Raw genomic sequence first — 26243 nt, 5'->3', positions numbered from 1 at the left:
CATTAGTGCTAGCGTGTGTCTAGGCGCGCAGCGCTGTAACTTTTTAAAAATTTATCGTTTTTCACAAAACTTGAAAAATTAATTGTATTATTTGTTTTTTTAACTTCTACCAGTCCGCCCACATACCTGCACTTAAATTGTGTCCCCACTGTGGTTTATTAGTGTAGCTCGAGGCGCCCGGCCGTCATCTTGGGACTGCTCTGGATTAAGTGTGCCACTGGTCAGAGTGCTCTAGTGCTCTGCGTGGACACCAGGTGAGCTTGTATTTAAAGCTCGCATTCTCCCGCGCAGCGGTGACGTACAGCGGAAGCGCCTGTCTCTCGCCTGAGTCAAGCCAGAGTCTGCCCGTCTGCGCCCATCAGCGCTAAGGAGGCGCGAGAGGCGGGAGACTTTGTTCTTCATTCTTATCGCCCCAGGATGCCTCCTGATTCAAGTATGTCACGTGATTATTTAATATCACTTCGGGGTCCTCATGCTCCCTGTCATCATTCCTTAGTTCCCCACACTTGGCATGGCCCGGCTTGCTGTGCTCACTGCCGGCTAACTTTAAATTCGGACTTGCCGTCAGAGACATCCCGCGATCCTATTTTACTTCGAGGTGGGCTAATTAACGCCCGCTCCTTAGTAAAAAACGCTCAGAACATCTTTGATCTTATTACTGAATCTCATCTGGATTGTCTCTTCATCACGGAAACATGGCTGAAGCCATGGTCTAATCCTGCCCTTGCCATTGCCCTACCACATGATTATCATATCCTACGGTTGGATAGGCAGGAACAACGAGGAGGGGGTCTTGCAATTATCTATCGGAATAATCTCAAATGCACTATTGAAGCATTGACGGAGCTAAAAGAGTCAGAAGCACTAGCTTTCTCTCTAGCAATTCATGACTCTCTTGTATTTTCTGGAGTCCTTATATATCGCCCCCCAGGCCCACCCTCCACATTTCTAGACTCTGTTGGTGACGTGTTGAGTGATTTAACTCTCAGGTTCTCTAATTTTACGGTGTTGGGGGACCTCAACTTACATCTTGAGGCCCCAACTGATCCTGGAGTCAGTTGCTTCCTAGACACAATTGAAGTGTTGGGACTCACTTTGCTGAATCGTGAACCAACACATCAAGCAGGACATCTATTAGATGGTATCTGCTCTAATTTTTCCAGCCTGACAGTTAAACCTCCCTGCCCTCAGGTATGGACTGATCATTTTTTAATTCCCTTCTCTATAGCTGAAACCCGGAAATCCTTTTCTAACTCCCTAAAAGGTACAGATAACCCCTATATAAAACCCACTCCGAATTGGAAGACATTAGCCAGAAGAGCCGACATTGTTGAAAAACTTAAAAATGAATTACCAACTCTCGCCGATTGTACTTCTTCAGACTATCAAATCTTTTGTGATTGGATTGCTGGAGCGGGCAAGTTGCTTACACCAGCTAATAATGAGAACATGAAACCTAGGAATAAGAAAAAAAATGCCCCGTGGTTTTCATCAGCTCTTAAGGCTGAGCTAGGCGAAGTGAAAACTCTAGAACGGAGGTGGCGTCGTAATTACGACACAGCCCCACGTAATATCTATATAGCAGCTAGACGGAAGTATCATGTAGGATTAAAATTAGCAAAAAAAGCACATTACCTACAGGCCATTTCTTCGGCAGGCCAAGAACAAAAAGCTATCTTTAGGATTGTTAAGGATTTTATCAAGCCCTCAGCTCTATCGCAAGAGATCCCTCCATCACAAGATCTCTGTAACGCGATATCTGATTATTTTGATGATAAAATCCTAACTATCACTAATACCTTCCCTTCAGAAACTACCATCACAACGGATGGTGAACAGATAGCGAAGATGACTTCCCCCCTCCGCTTTAACGAGTTTGACCCAGTCCCCCTGGAGGAAACTGCCAAAGCTATTTTAGCCAGCAAATCAGGTTCCCCTTTTGATCCCTGTCCTCCTCCGGTGTTGCACCATCTAATAGAGATAGTTAATCCTATGATTAACAGTATCATCAATTCTTCTCTAGCAACAGCAAATATCCCAGAGGACTGGAAACTTGCAGCTGTCAAGCCACTCCAAAAAAAGGCCCTGGCCGATCCTACTACCCTTACCAACCTGCGCCCGATCTCTCTGCTACCCATCTTATCTAAGCTGACTGAAAAGTTTGTCAATAGCCAACTGACAAACTTTTTGGAGAAGAATAACGTTCTCCATCCGAATCAGTCTGGCTTTCGGTCAGAACACTCTACCGAATCAGCTTTACTATACTCTGCTGAAACTTTAAGAGCAGCAATGGATCGGGGAAAACAGGCTGTCCTTATCCTTCTTGACCTGTCGGCAGCCTTCGATACCGTGTCCCATAACATCTTACTGGACCGGTTGGCTGCCGCAGGTGTGGGAGGACAGGTGTTGACTTGGTGTAGGAACTTCCTTACAAACAGACGCCAAATAACAGTGCTTGGCCCATATCAGTCTGAGGCTAAAAACGTCAGCTCAGGGGTGCCACAGGGCTCCAGTTTGAGCCCTGTCCTTTTCAATCTATATATGGCACCCCTGATGAACTTGATCGAGTCATTCAGGATCAGTTCTATTTCATACGCTGACGACACCCAACTGATTTTGGTGCTGGATAAGGAACAACCAGGTGCCGAGGAAGACCTTAGGAACTGTCTTGCAGCTACATTCAAGTGGATGAATAACAACCATCTAAAGTGCAACGCCGGAAAAACGGAAATTTTACCCATAGGGATCAATAATCCTTTTTCCCCTACAGTATGCTGGCCATCGGATGCAGAAGCTCCACCTAATACAATTACATCCGCCCGTAACCTAGGCATAAAGTTTGACAACTGCCTATCCTTCAAACCTCAGGCTGTAGCAGTGGCAGGTATGTGCTTCCAAATTATTAAAGCACTTAGGAAATTTTTTGACCTCCTTCCTCTTTCGGCGAGGAAAACAGTCGCAGTGGCCTTAATAAATTCTAGGCTGGATTACTGCAATGGACTTTATGCTGGAGCAAACAAAATCGTGCTCCACAAATTGCAGATGATCCAAAACGCGGCTGTCCGCCTTGTACTCCGTCTGCCCCGTAGATCATCTGCCTCTGCAGCTCTAAATATCTTACACTGGCTGCCAATAGGAAAGAGAATTCTGTTTAAACTTCTCTTGATTACTTTTAGGGCCTTCCATCAACGTGGCCCGACCTATTTACGAAGGGGGTTCAAAAGATACTACCCAGCACGCTGCCTAAGATCCGCTAGTCAGAATTTACTTACTATTCCCCGCTTTAAACTGGCTACAAAGGGTGGCAAATCCATCTTTGTACTAGGAACTAAGGCTTGGAACAAACTCCCCCTTTCCTTGCGGTCTTTCTCCCAAGAAGCCCCTTTTAGGAAGGCATTGAAAACTTGGATTTTCTCCATGTCTGACTCTCTGTGTAGAACCCTAGTGTAGTGGCTGTGTTTTAGAAACTGGACTTCTTTCCCTATCCAACTCTTCCACCTGGGTTGTGTAAGCGCCAAGATACTCCTTGGAGTGGTAGCAGCGCTCTATAAATGCCCATTACATTTACATTTACATTTACATTTACATTTACATTTACAAGATGGCACTGCCCAGCACCAGACTCCCTGGCCTTCTTCACCAGATTCTTGAAAGTGTATTATGTATTTGACCTCTATCCTCACACTTGAGTCACACCGGTAAGACCAAGTACTGTGATTCGTATGAGCTCAATCAGTAGAGACCTTTTTGAAGAAGCACCTGCAGCTGTGTTGCACTTATTTGAGGTGGGGTGCATCACAGTGGGGGTGTAGGAAACCCACACCTAAATCAAAGAGACAAGAGGGTGTGAAAGGTCATTATTTTTTTTTCTGTTGTGTCTCTAGACACTTCTAACTTTCTAATGCTCACAGTGTACTGGTAAATATGTCCTTTTAGCAGGCTGGTTTTCCAAGGGGTAATATTGTTAGCCCATTAGCAGGACATGCCCCCATGTCAATTTGAAGGGCTACCCTTACTTACTCACCCAGTGGACAGTTTAACCTATGATTTTCTCCCGAAAAAAGGCAGGAAGCCCAGAACAAAATATTATTTCACAACTCTGCACTTTGGTACTTTGACATGGGATATCATCTTCTATTTTTTTCCAGTCAACAGCATGTTGCATTATGAGGCATGTAGTTTTGCTTTTATTAGTTTCATAATGGGAACTAATATTTCTTGATTGTCTTCCCAGATTTGTCTTTAACAGGTCTTTCAGGCTTGCTTTATCTGCTGCAGAGTTTCCTTGTCATGTGGCAGAGGGGCTTATTTACAAGGACATTCCACCACTGGAGCATCGCTTTTTCTGATGCTCCTGTGGTGCAATGCCCTTCTCCCTATTTACAAAGTGGCCCTAAGCTACTTTGCGTGGCTTAATGCCACCTTGTAAATATCAAATCTTTTGAGGCAGGTATCTTTGTAAAAGGGGTGTGCAATGAGTATTGCTGTAGATATTTCAAAGCAACACCCATTGCTTTTTTACTTTGCCCCAGATTTACAAGGATGTATAAATCTGAGGCAGTGCCAAAAATTAACGTAATTTAAAATCAGGCGCAATGAGCAGAAATACTTTTATTTCTTTGTGTTCTGCAGCACACATAGAAGGAGAATTAATGATTGCTTATGTGCAGGAAGGTGTTCCTTCTTGCACATAAACAATCATCCCCGCAATGCAGGCACCTTTGCACCATGGCACACGGGCGTCTGCATTGGGGCTAGGCAGCATTTTTAGCACCAGTGTAAGGGAAAACACAGGGGTGCTATATTCTTGTAAAAATGGTGCACCCGTGCTTTTTTTAAATGACACAGCGTTGTGTAGCGAAATTGCTTGCAGTGCCGCTCTGCGTCAATTCTTTGTAAATATACCCAAGATTTCTTTCAAGTTTCCATGACTTGCTGCTTCCTGGGCTTCTATGTCAAAACCATCAATGAATCTTTGCTTGTCTGGTCGTGACCTTCTCATTGCTTCCTTGTTGGTTTTGGTGTAATCACCTTGAGCTTTTTCTTTTTCTGCTCATGTTCAGCTTGTGTTGACTGCAGCGTTCTTTCCCTTTCTCTCTTGGATTTTGCAGAGAGTCTTGGGGAATGTCCATTCTTTATGCTGGTGTTTCTTGAAACCCAGTACCATCTAGTAGGTTAATGTCACTGTTCCTTTGACCTTCTCCCACTGATTTTCTACTGGGCCTCTGTCATCCTCTAGTTCTTGCAAGCCTTAAAATTTGTTACTGAGAGTATAAACTCTATTTCTGTGCATCTTTGTAGAGGGGGGTTGTATAACACTGGTGTTGATCTGCCTGCCAGTTTCATCCATGCTTTTCACACCTTTAGCTTTAACCTGGCCATGGCAAGTTGAAGGTTTGATGCCACGTCCGCTCCTCTCATCACTCTCACATCCTACAGAGACCTCTGGAATTTCTTGGCAATGCAGACATGGTCGAGCTGATTCTCTGTTGTACAATCTGGTGACTCCCACATTAACTCGTGTATTCTTTTGTGTGGGAATGTACCACTGCCTATCACCAGATTGCTAGGGGCACAGAGATCTGTGGGCCTTTTATCACTCTCTTTTATGTCACCAAGGCCATAGTTGCTCATGACTTCTTCATACCCAGTGTTGTCGCTTTCAGTCTTGGCATTGAGGTCCCAAATCATTATGGTGATGTCTCTATCAAGGAGTGTCCCCAGGATGGGTTGCAGTCTGCTGTAAAACTGTTTTTCCCCTCTTTTTTGCTGCCATTTGTAGGTGCATGGCACAGGACAACATGGTAATCATCTTTTTCTTTGTTCAGAAGGTCGCTGTGATGATTCTGAGGCCGTGGGCTTCCAATCCAATAGGACGTCTGTTGGCTGCTGGTGTTAGCATCAGTGCTTCTCCCTGAGTATGTGGGGCATTCTCTTCCTTGTGTCAAGAATGAAATAGCATTCCTTCTGGAGCCAGTCTTTTCTGTCCGACCTTTGTCCATCTGGTGTTGCTCATGCCAAGCAGGGCCAGCTTGTATTTTTTCATCCCTGCTGCCACTTGGGCTGCCTTGCCTTTCTTGTACATGGTCCTCATGTTCCAAGTACAGATGATAGTGTTCTTGGTCGAAAGCAGGTGGGTTGCTTGTGTGGCTTCCAGGGATCTCTGCTTAGACCACAAGCTGCCATAGCTCTCTGTGAAGGAGATTCCTCTCTCCCCAAAGCCTGGATGTCTTCTGGTCTATTAGTTGATTTTTCTGTAGCCAGGATTGTTTGACATGGTGTGTTAGCTAGCCCCATGCATAACCCTCCTTCTTTTGCAGCTTGGTTTTGGACTGGCCCATGTTTGAAAGGATTTGGGAAGAGGAAAATGTGCAATCAGACTGGAAAGAGGGATATCTCATCAAGATCCCCAAGAAAGGTGACGTGAGTAACTGTGCAAACTACAGAGGGATTACTCTTCTATCAATCCAAGACCAAATGTTCAACAGAGTCGACGTGAGCAGAATCAAGGAACAAGTCCTTGCTCAGTTGCAAAAGCAGCAAGCTTACTTCCGCTAAGATAGATCCTGCACAGACCAAATTGCAACACTCTGCATATACCCCCTCTATGTCAACTTCATTGACTATGAGAAGGCATTTCAACAGCAATGACAGAGAGACCTTTGGACATTTTTCCTCCTCTTCGGTGTACCAGATAAACTTGTAAGACTCATCAGTAACTCTAGCAAGGAAGTGACCTACAAGATAGTCCATGGAGGTCAATTCATGGAAGCCTTCCAAGTGAGGAAAGGAGTCTGCCAGGGTTGTTTGCTCCCGTCTTTTTTCTTTTTGCTGACCATTGACTGAAACATGAAGACATCCACAGTAAGCGTCTCAACTACCTGACCTTTGCAGACAACCTGGCCCTACGCCCCTCTAGCCATCTGCAGATGCAAGAGAAGAACGGCAATGTGGCAGCCACATCAGCACAACTTGACCCCAACATCCACAAGGAGATATCCAAGATCCTGAAGGTAGTGTTATAGACAAGCAGGGTGACACACACCCTGACGTCAAGGCAAGAATTGGCAAAGTAAGGGCTGCTTTAATTCAAGCTAAAGAAGAGCTGGAGCTCCAAGGACCTAAAACTGCAAACAAAAATCAAGCTTTTTAATGCCAACATAAAATAAGTCCTGTATAGAGCAGACCACCAACATAGTCCATTCCTTCATCAACACCTGTTTGAGAAAATCCTACAAATTTGCTGGCCAAACGCCATCAGCAACAACTACCTATATGGCAGCAGACTTTCTAATTCACTGCTCTTGAAGAAATCATTTTTTTTATTGAGCAGAGCTTTAGATACATAGATACATAGATACATGATCTATTTAAAAGATATCGAAGAAAAACCAGTAGTACAATCAATTTGATAGCTTCCATTTTCAAGATAAAACTTTAAAAGAAAAAAAGAAAAATATTTAACTGCAGCAGCAAATATCATCATCATCAAACATTGACCTTTTGCAAATCATTCAAGGTAAAGTGCAATAACAAATGCGGTTATAAGTTTAAATAAAGTGCAACAGTATTAAGTGCAAATATTTCTAAAGTGTAATACAAAACAGCTAGCGCATTGATATGAAAAGTGGATACTACAATTCCTCCTTAGACTTTTCTAAAATGCGATAACCAATGCAGTTGAGAATGTTCCTGAAAAACCAATATAGTGCAACAGTATAAAGTGCAAATGCTTCTAAAGTGCAATACAATACAGCTTCAGCATCGATATATAAAGTGAATACTACAACCCCCCGTTAGACTTTTCTAAATAAATAAAAAACGTCCAATTCTTTTCAAATATTCTGGATGCCCCAACCCGTCGGGCATAAGCTTTTTCAAATTCTCGGGTCCTTTTCATTTTGTTAAACCATTTCAAATGCAAAGGGACTTCACTAGATTTCCAATTCTGGAGAATTAATGAACGGGCTACAGTACAAGAAATAAATAGGAAGACTTTCTCAGCCTCTGTTAAAATTGTTCTATCTCAACAGAATTCGAATAACGCGGCCTCTGCCTCGAGTGAAACACTCTTCCCAATTGTTAACTCAATATCAACAAAAATTGCCTCCCAGAAGGGTCTCAGCTGAGGACACCCAAAAAAGGTATGATGCCAAATCCCTTCCCATTCTGCTTGGCAGCGGAAACACTTATTCTCAGCTCTCGGAAATCTTTTTTTTAAAGCGGCCGGAGTTAAATAAGAGAGCCATTGTGATAGGAAGGCCATCCTTTTAAAATTCGCTGCACGCAAAGATTTGCTTCCTAGATGGCATATGGCCTCCCAGTCATTCTGGGAGAGGGTACACCCTGTGTTGCGATCTATTTTAGCTAAATGGCTCTCCAACACAGAGATTTGACCCTGTTTATGTATCAACCAGTACCATCTCCCCACACCATTCACTCAGGCCCCATAGAGAGCTACCATCAGTTGATTTGGGGTGTCCAAAATACCGTTGTTTTTTTTTTTAAGTGGACAATTTGTAAATATTAAAAAAATGGGGGTTTCTGATGGCTTTCTGCCCTGGCTATTACCTCTTGCCAAGAAACCACCCTATTTTGAATTATAAAATGCCTTAATTCGAGTAGTGCACAGCTTTCCCAATTACTAAAATGTCTAGATCGAAGCTAGAGACCAAAACTGGAAATTTTTCTCAATTTTAAATATTGGAGACCCGAGGAGCCTGTCTTTTTAAAAAATGACTGAAGTCTTGAAGCCACATCCTTCAAGGTCTTATACCTAGTTTTTTTCGGGAGTTTGGAAGTTTGTAAAAACACTTGGGTTTGCAAATCACTTTCTTGAATCATTTTATCTATAAAAAAGCTATCTTTGATACATTTAGATTCCATCAGTCCAGATATAAAATCTATAAAGGCTGCCTCGTAGTACGTTCTTAAATGAGGCAAGGCTAAGTCCCCTTGTGCAATAGGTAGTTGAACCACTGCCAATTTGACCCTAGTTACTTTCTTTCCCCAGACAAATTCTCTAAATGAACTTTCTAGTTCTTTAAAAAGAAGTCATGTTTATCCTTATTGGGACATTGGTAAAAAGAAATATAAGTAACAGGAGTATAGACATTTTAATTAGCGAAACTCTTCCTACTATCGATAGGGGGAGTAAAAGCCATTGTTCCAATAGTTTCTTAATTTTCTCCTTCATCCTCCTCCAGCATAAAATCGGCAATTTCCACCCACATGCTGTTGCGCTAGCGCCTGGGGGTTTTAATTTTAATTTAGTGAACTGACTAACTCGGGCAGAGTTACAGTCTTTTTAAACTTGTATATTGGGGATTGTACTGTATTTACCCGTGTTGCACTTTGCACTTTGTCTCTTCTCGGTTCCGGTCCCCGGTCCGCCACGGCGTGTGCCGATTGAGCGGAGGGACAGGGAACCAGCAGAAAGCAAATCATCTCTCCGATTGGCCAGCGTCACCGCAACTGACCCGCCTCCCTTGCCATTTAAAGCTAACCTTAGCGCGGACGCGTGCAGCATAAAATCGGCCATTTCCATCCACATGCTGGTGCGCTAGTGCCTTGGGGTTTTAATTTTAATTTAGTGAACTGACTAACTCGCGGCAGAGTTACAGTCTTTTTAAACTTGTATATTGGGGATTGTAATGTATTTACCCGTGTTGCACTTTGAACTTTGTCTCTTCTCGGTTCCGGTCCCCGGTCCGCCACGGTGTGTGGCGATTGAGCGGAGGGACAGGGAACCAGCAGTAAGTCAATCCTCGCTCCGATTGGCCACCGTCACCGCAACTGACCCGCCTCCCTCCCCATTTAAAGCTAACCTTAGTGTGGACGCGCGCAGCGGCGTGCCGGCGGTGCGCGGAAAGTGCGCCAAAGGCATGCTCGTCTGCGCCTGAACACTGCCGATGCCCTGACCCCTGCCCTTTTTTGGCTTCAAACTAGGTAAGTCGGCCCTAACAATGCCGTGTTATACCAGCGACAAACTGAAGTCTTTGAATGTTTTTAAAACTCCTGACCCAGTGACTATCTCCCTGACACCACAGCACCTAGTACATCCCTATATAATTCCCGGGATAGAGACTCTTAAATGCCCCCGTGCAACCACTGCTAAAGTTAGACCTAGCATAGTCTCGATGTCGAGGCCTGTCGCTACTCTGGCTAATGAAAGTCAAGAATAAGCTAAGCCTCTGTCCGCATTATACCATAATACTCGTTCTATACCAAAACACACAATAGAGCTATGGAGTTTGCTAGAAGCTGAAAAACCCGACATCTGTTTCTTTACCGAAACGTGGCTCCACAGCCAGGCGATATCAGATATTGCGTCTGCTTTCCCCCGGAATACCTTTTAATTAGGTCTGATAGAGAAGGGCGCAGAGGTGGTGGCATAGCAATCGCGGTCAAAGCCCCAATAGAGATCACACTAATGGAGGCCACCTCCGACTCGACTGCCGAAATTATGATTGTGAACATCAAAATTTCCAGTTCTAAAAATTGGCGAGGTGCCTTAGTTTATAGACCTCCTGGCCCCAAAACTAAATTTATTAACCATCTATTAGAAGCAATTGTTTCTCATGCATTGGCAACTGAAAATGTTATCCTGCTTGGGGACTTTAGTTATCATGCCGAACTCCCCTCCGATCCTGAAACCTGTCACCTAATAAGAACAATGGAAAGCCTTGGTCTAACCCAAAGAGTAGTTGGCCCGACCCACCGCGCGGGTCATACCTTGGATTTAATTTTTACTAGCTCGCCTAAAATGAGTAACGAAGTCCCTCTTCCCATGATCTGGACCGACCATTACCTTTTAAAGTTTAGTCTTCCAACACAGGCCTCAACTAAATTAACAAGTAAAAATAGTATGCTCATATGACCCTGGCGTAAACTCACACCAGAAGCCTTTCTTGCACATTTTAAACCCTTAATAAAACAGGCTACTTCATTGGAAAATATGGTAACAAATTTAGAGACCTCGATTTTACATGCCCTGGATGTTATCATTCATAAAACAAAGGTTAAATTGAAATCTGTAGCCTCCCCGTGGTTTACGATCGCCCTAAAAACAGACAAGCAAGCAAGTCAAGCAGCTGAACGTAACTGGCGTAAATCAAAAACGGAAGAGGATAGAGAAAAATATAAACTATTGCACTCATGCTATATAAAACACATCAAAACGGCTAAGAAGATGTATTTAACCTCGCGTATAAATAATTCGGCCAATTACAGCAAGGAACTGTATAAAATACTAAAAGAATTTAGTTCTCCTCGGGCCAAACAGTCCTCCTTTAGCCCTACTCAAGACTGGGTAGACTCTATGTCTGAGTTCTTCGATAATAAAATCAAGGTAATCTATTTCTCATTTCCTAACGCTGACCAAGACCATCCCCAGCAAAATAATAGCCTGTCATTACCTTTCCTCTTGGCGGATTCTAATGACATTCCCTGTCTGCCAGAATTTGATCCGATAACAGTCACTGAAACCTTGGAAGGTTTAAGCAAAATAAAATCTTGCTCCCCCATGGACCCTTTCCCTCCATGCCGCTGCACCAAAATCACGCAATTACTGGCCAACTCTTTGACTGTAATCTTTAACAACTCCCTTGAGCAGGCCATTGTGCCATCCAAGTGGAAACAAGCACAAGTATAGCCTATCTTAAAGAAAATCTCTGATGAACCCATATTGCCAGTCCATTACCGACCGATCTCTTTACTAAACTTTTTTGGGAAAGTGTTGGAGCATTTAGTCAATAAACGGCTCGCTGTTTTTAAACAATTGCATGGGATCTTGGATCCCTCCCAATCTGGTTTCCGTGCTGGACACAGTACGGAGACTGCCGTCATTGAGATTGTGGATAACATTAGGCTAGCAGTGGATAAAGGCGAATCAGCCATCCTTATCCTCTTGGACATATCCACGGCTTTTGATACCATCTCCCACAACATTTTGAAACATCGTTTGTGGGAGATAGGTATCAGAGGAAAGGCCCTTGGTTGGATTGAAAACTATCTGACGGACCGCCACACCACCGTCCAAGTCGACACTCTGGTTTATAGTAGCCGCCCTGTAACAGTGGGGGTACCACAGGGGTCTATCCTAAGCCCCCTGCTGTTTAACCTGTACCTAACCCCACTGGCGAAGATCATTAACTCATACGGCTTTGAAACCGCGTCATACGCCGACAACACCCAGCTGCTTATCACATGTGGTACAGATCATGCTGACACCTGTTCTGGTTTTAAGAAATGCATGATTGAGATAAGCAGCTGGATGTGTAAAAACAAACTCCAACTGATTGCAAACAAAACCGAAATCATCTTGTTCGGCAAAGCAGAGAAATGCTGGACACAAGAGTGGTGGCCATCGGAACTGGGAGTATGTCCTTCCCCCAAATCTGCAGTACGGAATTTGGGCATCATAATGGACTGTGCCCTGTCCATGAAGAATCACATCACCAAAGTGACAAGCACCTGTTATGGGATCATGCGTAGCCTCAGGAAAATCTTTAGGTGGCTCCCTATAGAAACTAGGAAAGCCCTGGTACAGGGCTTGATTGTTAGCCATTTTGATTATGGCAATGCCCTGTACGCTGCACTCAATGAGGATCAGCTGGCAAAACTGCAGACCCTCCAGAATGCAGCGGCCAGATTAGTCCTCGATCTGCCTCCTAGAACAGCTTCCACACCCTGTTTGAAAAAGCTCCACTGGCTCCCCATCCGTCAGATTAGCCACTTTAAGATCTTGAGCATAACACATAATACTCTGTATAATGATGGGCCCAAATACCTTCAAAAAAACGTAATTGGTATGTCCCTAAAAGATCCTTAAGATCCAGCAGCAAATCATTTTTGATTCAACCTCGTGCCCGGACTTCTAGATACGGTCAGGGTGCCTTCTCCTATCTTGCCCCTCTGTTCTGGAATAAGCTGCCTCCCCATTTGCTATCCATCACCGAACATAAACTCTTCCGCAAAACCCTAAAAACCTGGCTTTTTCCTAAATAGTTCCCATCCCACTTTCTAGGTTCACATGTGATCTATCGTTTTTGTGCTGTAAGCGCCTTGAGACCTTACGGTGATAAGTTGCGCTATATAAAAACTTTTGACGTGACATGACATGACATGACATCCTTAGCTAGTTCAATTTAAATAGCTGGTGGTATTGGCTAGACACATATATCCCAAGGTATCTAATTGGATCCGGTTTAATTGCTTGCATCCTCAAGCAAGATGAAAAATAATTTAGGTCTGCATTGAGGGCAAGAACTTCTGTTTTATTTGCGCTTATTTTATAACCGCCAATTAGCTCAAACCTTTTACATTCCGTTAAAAGCATTCTGAAATTTACTTTGTCTGGGGTCAGATATTAAATTATATCATCTGCAAAGAGTTTCAGCTTTGCCATGCCAGAAAAAGGTGGTTTAATCGCCATATTATTAAGTATTTTAATTGCAAGTGGCTCGATAAAAAAAGTAAAAAGTAAAGGCGAAAGCGGGCAACCCTGCCTGGTCCCACAGTTTATTTTTATAGTGCCTACTTTTTTAGGTTTGATGACTACCTGGACCGTGGCCCCCTGATATATATTACGAAGCATATTGACCACCTAAACAGGAAAACCAAGCTGCTCAAGAGCAAAAACAAGGTTCTCCAGTTCACGAGGTCAAACTCTTTCTCTGCATCGACCATAACAATACTGGCCGGGATAGAGTTTGTATTAAAAAAAATCCAAGGCATGTATTAAAAACTGGGTATTCGCTGTCATTAATTAGCCTGCTATAAAACCAGTTTGATCACTACAAATAGTCTCCTGAGCTGCAAATTAAAAGCGCTCAGCCCACACTTTCATTAGTATTTTATAATCTGAATTAAGAAGGCTAATGGGCCTATATGAATTGATGTCCTCCGTTTTTTTACCTTTTTTAACAAAGGATATAATTATCGATTCTTTCAAACTTGTTGGAACTAAGCTGCCTCCTTTTATATAAATAAATAATTTCTTCAAGAGAGTGATCAGTTCTCCTAAAAAACTTTAAAGAATTCAATCGGGAATCCATCCTGTCCACATGCCTTAGCCCCAGCAGTTGCTTCAATGGCTGCTGAGATCTCATCGGATTCCACATCTGATCCCACTAAACTGATCCTATTATCTGAAAGTTTGGGGATATCCATATCATATTCAGAAAATACTCCTGGATATTCTGCTCCTCCACCAGATATTCAGTAGAGTAAAGTTGATGAAAATGTTCCAGAAATATCTGGGGAATCTTGCTACTATCGACTACATCCCGACCTGTCTGGGGATCGAGCACTTTTGATATTATGGCAGCTTCTTGTTTTTTTCTAGTTGAGTTAGCCAGGAATTTACCTATTAACTGGCTTTCCTCATAAACCATTTGTAGGAACATTTGAGAACTACAAATCTCCTCTAAAACAAAAAAATCCCTCAGTGCTATCCTTGCCGACTCTAGATGATTAGGAAGCAACTGTAGTTGGAGAGCATATTCCTTTTCCACCTTTAATTGTAGTTCAGCTATTTTTAACCTCCGGGTATTTGCTTGAGCGGCTGTAAAGGCAATTATTTGACTAAGGGGAGGCGCCTTGAACCCGCCCCAAACTGAGAAGGGCTCTGCTGTATTCTCATTGATATCAAAATATTCAGATATACACTTTCTGAATTCTTTCACCCAGTCCTGATCCTGCAAGAGGAGTCGGTCCAGCTGCCACCTGGGCCGCTCCCTACCTTTTCCCCTAAACACCATTTCTAGCCCCACATACGCATGATCTGAGAAAAGGATTACACCCAATATCAGGCTTAAGAACTTGAAGAGATCTAGACATAAGAAAAAAATCAATTTGTGACGCCGTTCGAAAACGATGCGAATAACAAGTATAATATTCTTTATCAAGATTCATTTCCCACCATGGATCTACCAATTGATATTCTGTTCTAATGGCTTCTACTAACTTTTTGGTATTGGGTTTCAACTTTTTTTATTTTTATTAGAAGTATCCTTTCTCAGGTCCTGTATGAAGTTAAAATCCCCTCCAAAAATGAACTGCCCAGGGGCACCTAACATAAGCTCTTTTATTTCGACCAGGGCTGAGATATCATCTGACACAGGACCACAGTAATTTATGAAATATAAGATTTTTCCCTGCAGCCTTGCTACCACCCAAATCCATCTGCCATGTACGTCCCTATGTAGTTCTAAGAATTCCCAGGGGAGTTGTTTAGAGAAATAAATGGCAACTCCTTTCATGGCAAGACCTGCAGATGCAAAAAGAAACATTAGAAAAGACCCTGGTAACAAATAATTAGGGAGAATTAGATTTTAAGTGTGTCTCCTGGAAGAACAGCACGTGGGGATTGAAGGATGTCAACCATCCTATCAAAGCACCATACTTCTTTTTGTTTAAAATTCCATTTAAATGTACTGATCGGATATTACTTTTACTGGTTTCCATTATTACATTTTTCTGTCGACATTTTCGATTGAATATTCTCAGTATCTTCTGCTCTTAGTCTTTTTTCAGCAATACACCCTGACCCCCCCTGCCCACGCCAGAACCCCTTCTAACCACGCTGACAACATTTCGCCCCTCCTATCTACCATCATGGGTGTCATGAAATTCCACCCTGAGTGACCCCGCTGCCCCTGAGCCCCCTGCACAGTACTTTCAAACCCAAAATTTTAACTGGCTAGTAGACACATCCTATATTAAAGACAAAGAAAGCCATCTAGTAGATCTAGCTATATATCCATGTTTATGTTTAAATACTTGATCCCGTAGTTCCCGGCAAGATTATCACTACTAGTCAGTTGGCTAGCCAGCCATCCCAGATTATACTTGACATTGGTAAATCTACCCATATACGAATATTCAAGTGCTAGACTCTACCAAGATCTCCTTCAATTAGGCTTGTGCTTCTAAATATGAAAACATGAAGAACTTCCCTTTAACTAAAACTCTCGGTTTCGATTGCTGAGCAATTGATGCTTGCGCGCCATGAGCTTTAAATAGATGGAGAATTTTCACAAATTCTTTTCTCCTCCACGCATCAGCGGCAGTCATGTCAGAAAATATGTGACATTTGTTAGTCTCAGTCACAGAAAACTGTCTCTGCTGGATCGCTCTTGTCAGGATTCTCTCCTTGATCCGGAAGTCTGCGAAATTCAGCAAGATTGTTCTAGGAATGATGGAGTTGGGGAAGCATTGCGCGGGAGCTCGATGGGCTCTTGTAACAGTGAGGTCGCCCTAAAAGCTCAGGTAGAACATTCTGTTTAATAAATGAGTTCACCCATTGGAGGGGTGTGGAGCCTTCTATGCCTTCAGGAACCCCGACAATCCGGAGGTTAGACCTACAAGAGTGATTTTTGAGTTCCTCCAGTTTGCTCTCAAGAAAAAGTTTTTTTTTGCCTCCTCCTTTGTCTCTTCCTTTCCCATATTCATTTGGTCCTCTAATACAGAAATTCTAGCTTCAACTCCCTGTAATCTAATAGGGAACCCAGTCATTGTTTCTTCAATTTTCCCCAATCTTAGATGAAGGGCAGCGATCTCTATTTGCTGCACTTTTTTCATTTTGCATAACTCTTCTAGAATTAGATTCAGCATATCTCTGATTTCTAACTGATACATCCCCTTAGCATCTGTGTTTGGGCAGAATTGTTTAACAAGGCATCAGTATCAATACTCATGCATCCCACCTTAGGATCTACCCCGACCGATGAAGCCTCTGGAAGTACTTGTACTTGTCCTTGAGGTCCTAGTTGACATTGAGACTGTAAATGGGGGTGTAGTGACATCAAGTTCACAGGAGTCTCAATCATGGTCTTACTACTTTTATCAGCTGAATCTTGCACCTGAGAGGAATTTAGTCTAGATATTACGTTTTCCGCCGCGTTCAAGGAGGTTGAAAGTATGACGGGCAAGGCCAAAGCTTGTACTTGAGCTTGTACGTGAGTCTGATCCTGCTGTTGCTGGTGGACCCCAGGATAGTTCATTTTGGAGTTTTGTTGCGTTGTAACCCGGTCACTGGGAACTATTAATCCTTATGAGACCAGTCCTATGTCCAACGATGAGGCTTTGGATGGCTTGGAGGCTGAGCCCAAGGTTAGAGAGGAGGATTGTGGGTGTACAGGTTGTGGGGTAGTTTTCTTTATGAACAATGGAAATTCCTTTATTTCTTTTACACTTTTCATTGGGCCGTCTTGAGTCGGACTTATTGATGCCACGACAGCTTCTAACAACTCCGATGTGACCCTCGCCTGATCAGCCCCTGATTCCACTAAATCAAACTGGCACGCACCCCAATGGCTTTACAAACTTTGGTCACATCCTTTAACAGTTTCATGCTTGGTTTAGATCTGAAAATCAATTGTTCTAAAACTCTGTCTATGTATTGCGGGTCAAGAACAAGCAAGCATCTGAAGCCAATTTTTATAAATTCCAATCCCTTAGAAAGGACCCCCACCTTCCCATATCTGGGGATATTGTTTCATGAAAGTGGCTCATGGACTACTGCAATTCATGCCAGATCTTTGTTATTTTCTAAAACTATTATGGCCCTAAAATGCTTTATGAAAAAATTAGGAAAAAAACCCATAAAGGAGATTTTAACTGTTTACAATGCGACTTGTTTATCTGTAGTTACCTACGATGCAGGATTGTGGGGTTACTCAAATATTAGCTCAATTCAAACCATGGAAAATAAGTTTTTATGCCACATTCTGTCCGTGCCCGAAAGTACTGCAACGATGATATGCCATGCTGAATTGGGAATACCTTATGTTACTGATACTATTAAAATTCAGCCAATCCTTCTTTGGCATAGGGTTTGGACAAATGATGAATGTGTTGTTAACCGGGCTATTTTAAAGGATATTTTAGCATTGGACAATATCAATGACTTTAAATGGATATGCTACGTCAGAAACTTTCTTGAAAAATTAAGTTGCCCCCAATACTTTGAGGATCCACAATCAATGGCATACATACCTAGAAGAGATTTGAAAAATCTGTGTATGTCGTACCTCAGGGAAAAAAGACATATCGAGGAGGCGAGAAAAAAGACTGTTTCTGCCCACCAGGACATTTTATGTGGAGAGAAATTGCAGCCATATTTATCATTATATATGTCCAACCATGAACGCTTCCTTTTGACCCGGTTTAGATTTAATATTGTTTTTAGGACATTATCCTTCCCTGTGATGAATTGTTGGTCGAAGGATCTATGCCTTTGTCCATGTGATGATGTATCCCCACAATCCGATATACATATATTATTTTTCTGTATATTTTATACTCTCTTCCGAAGGAAACTCATCATCCCTATCCTTAAAGATTTAAATGTATATAGATGTCGCCTAGCGTTTTTAGAGTGCCAGAAAATGGAAACTGTTTTTATGGTAGCCTCACTTGCTGAATTTTTAAAATCAGTTTTTAAGTGTTGTAAATCAATTCAAATGGATTAATTTTCTATATTGTACACATGAACTTAATTTTGGTGTTTTCTTTTTCTTTGTGATTTTAAAAATGTTTACTTGACCCCTTGTAAATTGTACCTTTCATGCTACTTTTATGGTTATTTTTCATTTATAACCGAATAAAGTATTTCTGAATCTGAATCTGAGCTTGTACGTGAGTCTGATCCTGCTGTTGCTGGTGGACCCCCGGATAGTTCATTTTGGAGTTTTGTTGCATTGTAACCCGGTCACTGGGAACTAATAATCCTTATGAGACCAGTCATATGTCCAACGATGAGGCTTTGGATGGCTTGGAGGCTGAGCCCAAGGTTAGAGAGGAGGATTGTGGGTGTACAGGTTGTGGGGTAGTTTTCTTTATGAACAATGGAAATTCCTTTATTTCTTTTACACTTTTCATTGGGCCGTCTTGAGTCGGACTTATTGATGCCACGACAGCTTCTAACAACTCCGATGTGACCCTCGCCTGATCAGCCCCTGATTCCACTAAATCAAACTGCCCCTCGCCTTGTAAGGAGACAGAGGTGGAGGGAGCTCATCTTCAGAACTCTCCAGGGTGGTGTCAAGAGCTGGGGTGTGGAATTGTTTCCCCTATATTTGTCCTCAGCAGCCCGAAGTGTGGCTCTCTTCGCCAAGGCTTGGCATGTTTTTGTTTTGAGGCGGGCTGCAATGTCCGCTTTACTGGGTTTACTGATAGTGTTTCCACCCTTCTGTGGTTTGCCCATTTTCTCTCCTTTTTCCTTTGTTTTTTTCAGTCTATTATGAGTCTTTGTATACTGCCCCCCGACATATCCTCTTTCCTTCCAATTTGCTCGATGTTATAGTTGAGCTCACAAATACTTTTTGCTCGTGCCAGAGCCCGTGCTGCCTCCCAAATTCAGCTCAGTCCCTCCTCCCCTTCTCACCTCCTTTGCCACCTCTTGGGTCCCGGGTTCCTGTTTTTTTCTTCTGTAGTGCATTTCAGTTTTTCCAGGCGTCTCCTCTGCCACCATGAAAACGGCCGCCGAGGAAAGAAATGGGCTTGATTCAATTCACTCCCTGAGAGTGCCACGTCGACCGCGCCACTTCAGCCGGGCGTGCAAAAACCTCTTGCCTCGCAGCTATCTCAAAGCCGCCGAAGGTCGCTGTAAGCTCCTCATGACAGGAAAGACATCCACACAAGCCGTATTTTCACAGGAATCCACTGCATCAACTTCTCCAGGGACTACGCTCTACCTTCGCCCAACAGGTACCTGCCGCCATTACTTGGGGTGGGATCGAGGGTCATATGTGGCTACATGGAGGTGTGGTTCTCCGTAGCCATCCCAGTCCTCAGGCAAGTGTGCCGACCCAAACTCTCAAGTGGTGTTCTGCATTATATCATCTACTAAGCAAAATACCTCACTCTTGAAGAAATCATGAAAAGGCACTGGGCTGGATAGGTCACAGCCTCCGCAAGCCCACTTCAAAGCCCATCTAGCAAGCCTTGACCTACAACCCTTAAAGGAAATGGAAAAGAGAAAGGCCAAGTAACACCTGGTACCGAGGCCTAGAGGCTGACTGCAAGGAGAAGGATTACATCTGGAGTCCAATTGAAAGAAAAGCCCATGACAGAGATGGCTGGGGAGGTCTTGTTGGATAACCTTTACCCCAGGAGGGGTAGGAGGTATAAGTAAGTAAGTAATTAGTTCAAAGCCCCAACATGCACAGTGCTGTTTACAATAATGCCAAAATTGCCTAAATGTGTTATACACACAATGGTGCCATATATCAACATTTTCAAAGTCACCTACTTAATTTTAAAAACTGCTTGTTTCACGCATAAAACCAAAAGCAAACTCTGCTCACATATGAGGGTACACTCTTTCACTCACATCATGCATGAAAGGAAGTATGGTAATGTGGAAAAGGTTTTTCTATGTGGAGGGGAAGGTTATATACTGTGCTTCACAACACAATGAAGGTACAGCAAGGACAGTCACAACACAACCTTCCCTAACACATATAATTAATAAAGGGTAGTCGGAAGCAGCAGGAAGAACACTGTATGATTTTCTTGCATGTGCAGGACAGATGGAACACGGGTAGCTAACACACTAAATAGTTAGCAAGGACTTCAGTATGATTTTTGGAAACAGACATGAATATATAGGAAACACAAAACTCCTGCAAGAAACAGCCAATGTTGTCATAGAATTACCATTAATTTCATGTACAGGATGATGAATGCTTACCTCCCCAGTGTGGTATGCTTCATCGGTGGGTTCTACAACTTACACTGAGAAGCATTCATGACTACTAGTGCCCACTGTTTGTAGTTTCTCAGTAAAGAGTTCCCAAGTTAGAATGAGGTTATGTCACTTATATCGAAATTTATGTACTCCCTTTGTTACTCTGTCAGACCTGTATTCAAATTTTATGTGGGTGAGCGAACAATGTTTTTATTGGGGTCTCACCACCACAATTTAAAACAGGAGGGCTATTTCTCTTTTCCATCAACATGTTTTAGTGTTTAAACATTGTCCCTTTGGGCTCAGGTGTCTTATTCGGGAATATAAGGTATCCCACATCAAATACTGAGAAACAATCCCTACTTCAAAGGTCGTGTTCACCTCCCTCAGAAAGGGGAGAGGCGATGGGGAAGGCTTCGAAACAGGCTATTGGTGAGGTTGTCAGTATATAACATGTTTCTTGGGTGAGACTTTGCAATTGAACCCTGCACTACAAAACAAACCATGAGAAAGCCCATCCTGCCTAGCCACACTCGCAACTGATTGGGTGTGGGCAGTGGGAATGCATAGGCCTTGAGATTGCAAACTAAATGCCCAACACCAAAGAATCTCCTGCCTCGTTGTAGCACCAATAGGACAGTGACCGCTGGCTCTGATAATTCGCTGCAGTCCCAGCTATGTTGCATTCTGTCACGAAAAGCAGTACCGTGGAGGCTTACGAGAACAGCTCTTGGCTCAGCCTGGACTGCCCGCTCTTCTGCAAATGTCAGTAAATGCCACTTTATTTAGAGCTTAAGTACGAACTTTTACATAAAAAAGTTGATTTTTTATTTTTTTAGCACATTAGATTATTTTACTGCTCCGGCAACCTTTATTAAAATTAGTGAACCACACCCTTTCTGTTCTGACAATTGTATTAATGACACAAGAGGCAAGTCGGTTGTCTTGTATCCTCCTGTATAAGCCTTTTAATTTTTCTAATTGGAGTAACATTGTAATCTAATAAACTTACATGAGAGGTTCTTGTACAGTGTGCATCCTGAATTATTACACGGTGCGCTTAAATGTGGTGGCCATGGAAAAGCAGGCACAGTGGCAGTGGAGAAAAGTAATTGACTTGGGTCATGTTGTTTGGTCAAGCCTGGAAGCCAGGATTAAAACCATATTTTACCTGGTTAGATGCTGTGCATTTCAGCTCCTACATGGATATCCCATTCTTTCCCCCTTCTGGCCTGATGAATATTGTGTTAGTGATCCAAGCAAGTCGGTTGTTGTATGCCTCCTATCTAAGGCCCTTACCATTGTCATAGATGGGAGCAACATTGTAGTCTATAATATATTTTCAAGCAGGGTTTTTGTACAATGCACATCCTGAACTACATTATTACACGTTGCATTAAAATATGATGACTAGTGAAAAGGAAACAAAGGGAAGAAAAGTAATTGCCCTGGGTCGCACAGTTTAATGAAGCTGAAAAGTTGTGATTGAAAGCAGGGATTCTGGTTCAAGGTCCCACAACTATTTTTTTTTGGGGTCCAATAAAAGCTGTTGACTGGCCAAGGCATGTTATGTTATGTTATCCTTTGTGTTTAAAAGAAATGAAGACGGCAGTGGAAAAAGCTATCTCCATAGAACAGCACCACCTTGGAGAGAAACAGTTCAAGCATTCCTCCTTCAGTGGACAGGTACAGGAGAGTAGCATCAGGCAAACAGCTGCAAATTTAACAGCGGCAATTCAAGCTTAGCGCCTCACGGAGTAGGGACCGCGGAGAAGGCAATAAATGCAATCTTTCATTTCCTCAGAACATATACCATCATTGCAGAGTTGTACAGCCTTTCACCGCTCAGAGAACGCAAACAGTTAAGGTAGGTGTCAAATTCTTCAAAAAGGTTTCGAATGTGCGCGCATCATTCTGTGTGTGATTCCAGCTTCGGTGCTGCTCCTGTTAAGGTGTTTAGGGCCGCCAAGGAGCTCAATAATCGTAAAGCTACCGGATCATATCAATCTCGTGACGTGAATATGTGCACAGACTCAGCTGGCGCTCATACAGGTCTTAAGACTGCAAAGCCCTTCTTTGACACTTCCTGCCAGAACTCCTTTCAACACTTTCTCATTACTGTCAGGTCACAACCTAAGCAGGGCCTGGGCTTGTGGGATCACTACCCCCAAATCAGATGCGCTATTTGCGGCACAAACGTGGCTTACCACCAAAGCCCCAGAGATAGCAACCGCACGTCCGAATGATTGACACCTATACACTTCAATGTCTCCTGCAGCCTGGGTGGAGAACTAGCTACTAATTATCAGTCTCATTATAACTGCACTCTTATTAGTGATTCGGCCCTTTCTGGGGGGGGGGGGGTGTCTTTGAATCTCACCTCTTAAAGCTGGCCTATACATACCCTTCCTCCCGGAGAATAACTTACTTCCGCTTCCCTCCTGATCCAAAAATAACTTCCGCATCAATCTACTAAACCTTATTTCACCCAGTCTGTCAAAAATATGTCAACATTACTGTTTTGGTGTCCTGCCATTTCATCTAGAGGACATCGCTTCTCTGGGCGCTGTTATTCCTTTAACTCCTTTGTCTGCCTATCGCTGACTCACAGTTCTGCATATTCCAGTCTCCTAATGGGTCACATCCGGGATCCTGTCTTTTCAAATCTAAAGAGTCACATGTTTCTCCACCAGTTCCTTCATTATGGCTTCACCGCTTTGCCATGCCTTTTATTCTTTAGAATGTGCGGCTGGTCCATCCATCAACACAGCTTCCAGTGATGCTGCAGGTGCAGTAGCACCGGTGACCAGAAGGCTGAGGGGGCAACACCAACACCTGATTATAGCTGTATTTCACAGTTCGAAAAGTGGTTATGGGCCCATTTCCTTCCTTGCACCAGGGCCCATGACGCACTGGCTACGCCTTTCGGTCCAACCAGTTTGAATTCCATACCCATGTCTTTACCTTCCTTGTCCAATCACAATCCATCCGTCCTCACTTGAGCACTTCCTGATAATCACCATCCGCCCTTAGAAGACACCTCTTCGGCAGCCAAAGCTTTTAATAATTGGTTTAGTTCATCGATCGACGAAATGTCCGGCTGAAATCTCATCTATCAGAAGTGGCTCGTCCGTCAGCACCAGGGTTCAATGACAATCTTATTTTAGGATTACCAAGATAAATTGCAAAGTGCTTCAGCGTAAATGGAGCAATCATTACGATGACGTGGCCAAATTGATGGATAAGGCAGAGTTTAGAGAATACAACTGTGCCCACGCGTTTCATACATTTCATTAAAACGACGATGCAGACACAAAATCTTTTCGGAAAATATTTTCAATAGCCAAGTCCCTAACAAAGCCTTCTGCATTAATCAAATATATCTGTCTGTCCTCCTCTATCCGCTGAACTCACTAGACATAGTTTCAAGTTAAGAGCAGCAGGCATTGGTTCAGCCAAAATGGACATTATCAAACCCGCCTTCGCTTCATCCGCACTCCTATCCTAATGGAAGCATGCCACTATAGTCTCTCGCCTGCAAAAGCCCACGTTAGAGGGAACTCATTTTTATGTGGTTGATGCAACAGTATCATTTCAACCGGGCAGAAGTGTAACCAATGTGACTGATAATCTTCGCCAGGTTGTTCTTCCACAACTAAACTGTGGCATGTGGCTCTTTCAGGATGAGCATAGAGTACGCCCACTATTGGACGTCACCTTACAATATGTGTACAATTTCAAGGGGACTTCTTTGTATATATCTAAAGGCGAGATGTAGGTGGATTAATACCGGTCGGTAAAGCAGAAATTCGGTAAATTTCAGCGTTACCGAACGGTATTTAGCCATGTGCGATGTAGGTATTACCAAATGCAATTGGTAATAACAAACCAGTAAAAATAAGTGAAACCAGTTATCGATTCCATATTTACTGATCGGCAGACACTGAAACACCAAAATACCGAATCAGTAAATAAGAAATCGGTAGCAAATCGCTAATGCGATGTACATAAAATCGGTAATAGCGAATTTGTCAAAACTTGATATTTAAGAATCGTAATTACCACTGACCCAGAGCAACTGGTAATCAGGTGCACTGCATAAAAACAGCCCCAAAATGTAAGAGTGTGAACACAATGGCGGCCCTCTACGTCATAGCAAGGGGGCTACGTTTGCGAGCAGCAGGACTGAGGGTTTGGAGATGGGAAGAGCGTGTGTACAGACTGCGTGTCACTGTTCCAATTGACTGAGGCAGAATGCATGAGAGGTACTGGGTACACCCACAAACCATCCTAGACCTGATACAGGACCTGCACCCATACCATGAGCATCAGACACCAAGGGCGCATGCCATACTAACACATGTGCAGGTGTTCTGTAGCCTGGACCTACTCGCATCAGGAAGTTACCAGGGTGTGATAGCTGCGGCAGGTGGTGTGTCACAGAGTTGCTTGTCGCATTTCTTCAACTCCTTTTTGGATGCCATGATGCAGAGAATGCATCACAAAATATGCTTCCCCAGTACACAGGCGCAACTGCAGAAGACAAAGCTGGATTTCTACCAAAAAGGCACAGTTCCCTCATGTAATAGGGTGCATCGATGGGACCCGCATACCAATCTGCTCACCTGCAGCTACAGAATACATATACCGCAACCGCAAATCCACGCATTCCATCAACGTGCAGGTGATATGTGATGCCGACTACATCACTATTGACATTGTGGCCAAATTTCCAGGGAGTACCCATGACTCCTACATATTCTGGAACAGTGGGATCTACACACGTCTCGCTGCTGGTGAATTTGGAGAAGGATACCTGCTAGGTAAATCAATGTGACACACCCTGATGTATACCTTGGATGAATGTATTGGTGACTCAAATTAATGGCACTTTCTTTCCTATTCAGGTGACAGCACATATGCCGTGCGGTCATTCATCCTAACTCCATACCTCAACCCATCCACCCCAAGTGAGAGGAGATACAATGTGGCACATAAAAGCACGCCCAACGTGTTGGAGCGCACCTTTGGAATACTAAAAAGCAGGTTCCTATGCCTCCACAAAAGTGGAGGTGCACGTCAGTACCGTCCCATCATCTGCTGCAAAATAATAGCAACATGTGCAATGCTGCATAACTTTGCCACAAAGTAAGGAATAGCAGCGGAACTAACTGACTCTGAGGACGAGGGTGAGGACTGTCCACAGCCAGAGCACAGCGCAGCAGGTGTGGCCGCAGCACCAGATGTAAATGTAAATGTATTTGTACTTGTATAGCGCACAGCTACCCGCAGTGGGTTTCCCAGCGCTTGCTTAGGGAACCCGTCCTGGTATTACCCTGTGAGATAACCCCGGCAGGGTATCCACAAGGTGAAAGCCAGGCATCCCGCCGCGAGGGGCCGTTGTGGAGATTAAGCAAGCTATTGCCCAGAGTCGCAGAGTGTGAACCCGTGAGTCGAGAATGCACCGGAGCGAGAATTATCGAGTCCGTGGAATTTTTTGAGCCCAAGACCCGCCGAGGCGGGGAATTGAACCCTGGTCCAGGGCCGA

Source organism: Lissotriton vulgaris, chromosome 1_1 (assembly GCF_964263255.1).
Source record: "Lissotriton vulgaris chromosome 1_1, aLisVul1.2, whole genome shotgun sequence".
Lineage (NCBI taxonomy): Eukaryota > Metazoa > Chordata > Amphibia > Caudata > Salamandridae > Lissotriton > Lissotriton vulgaris.
The sequence above is the reverse complement of the archived record's forward strand: the minus strand, read 5'-3'. Positions refer to the sequence as shown.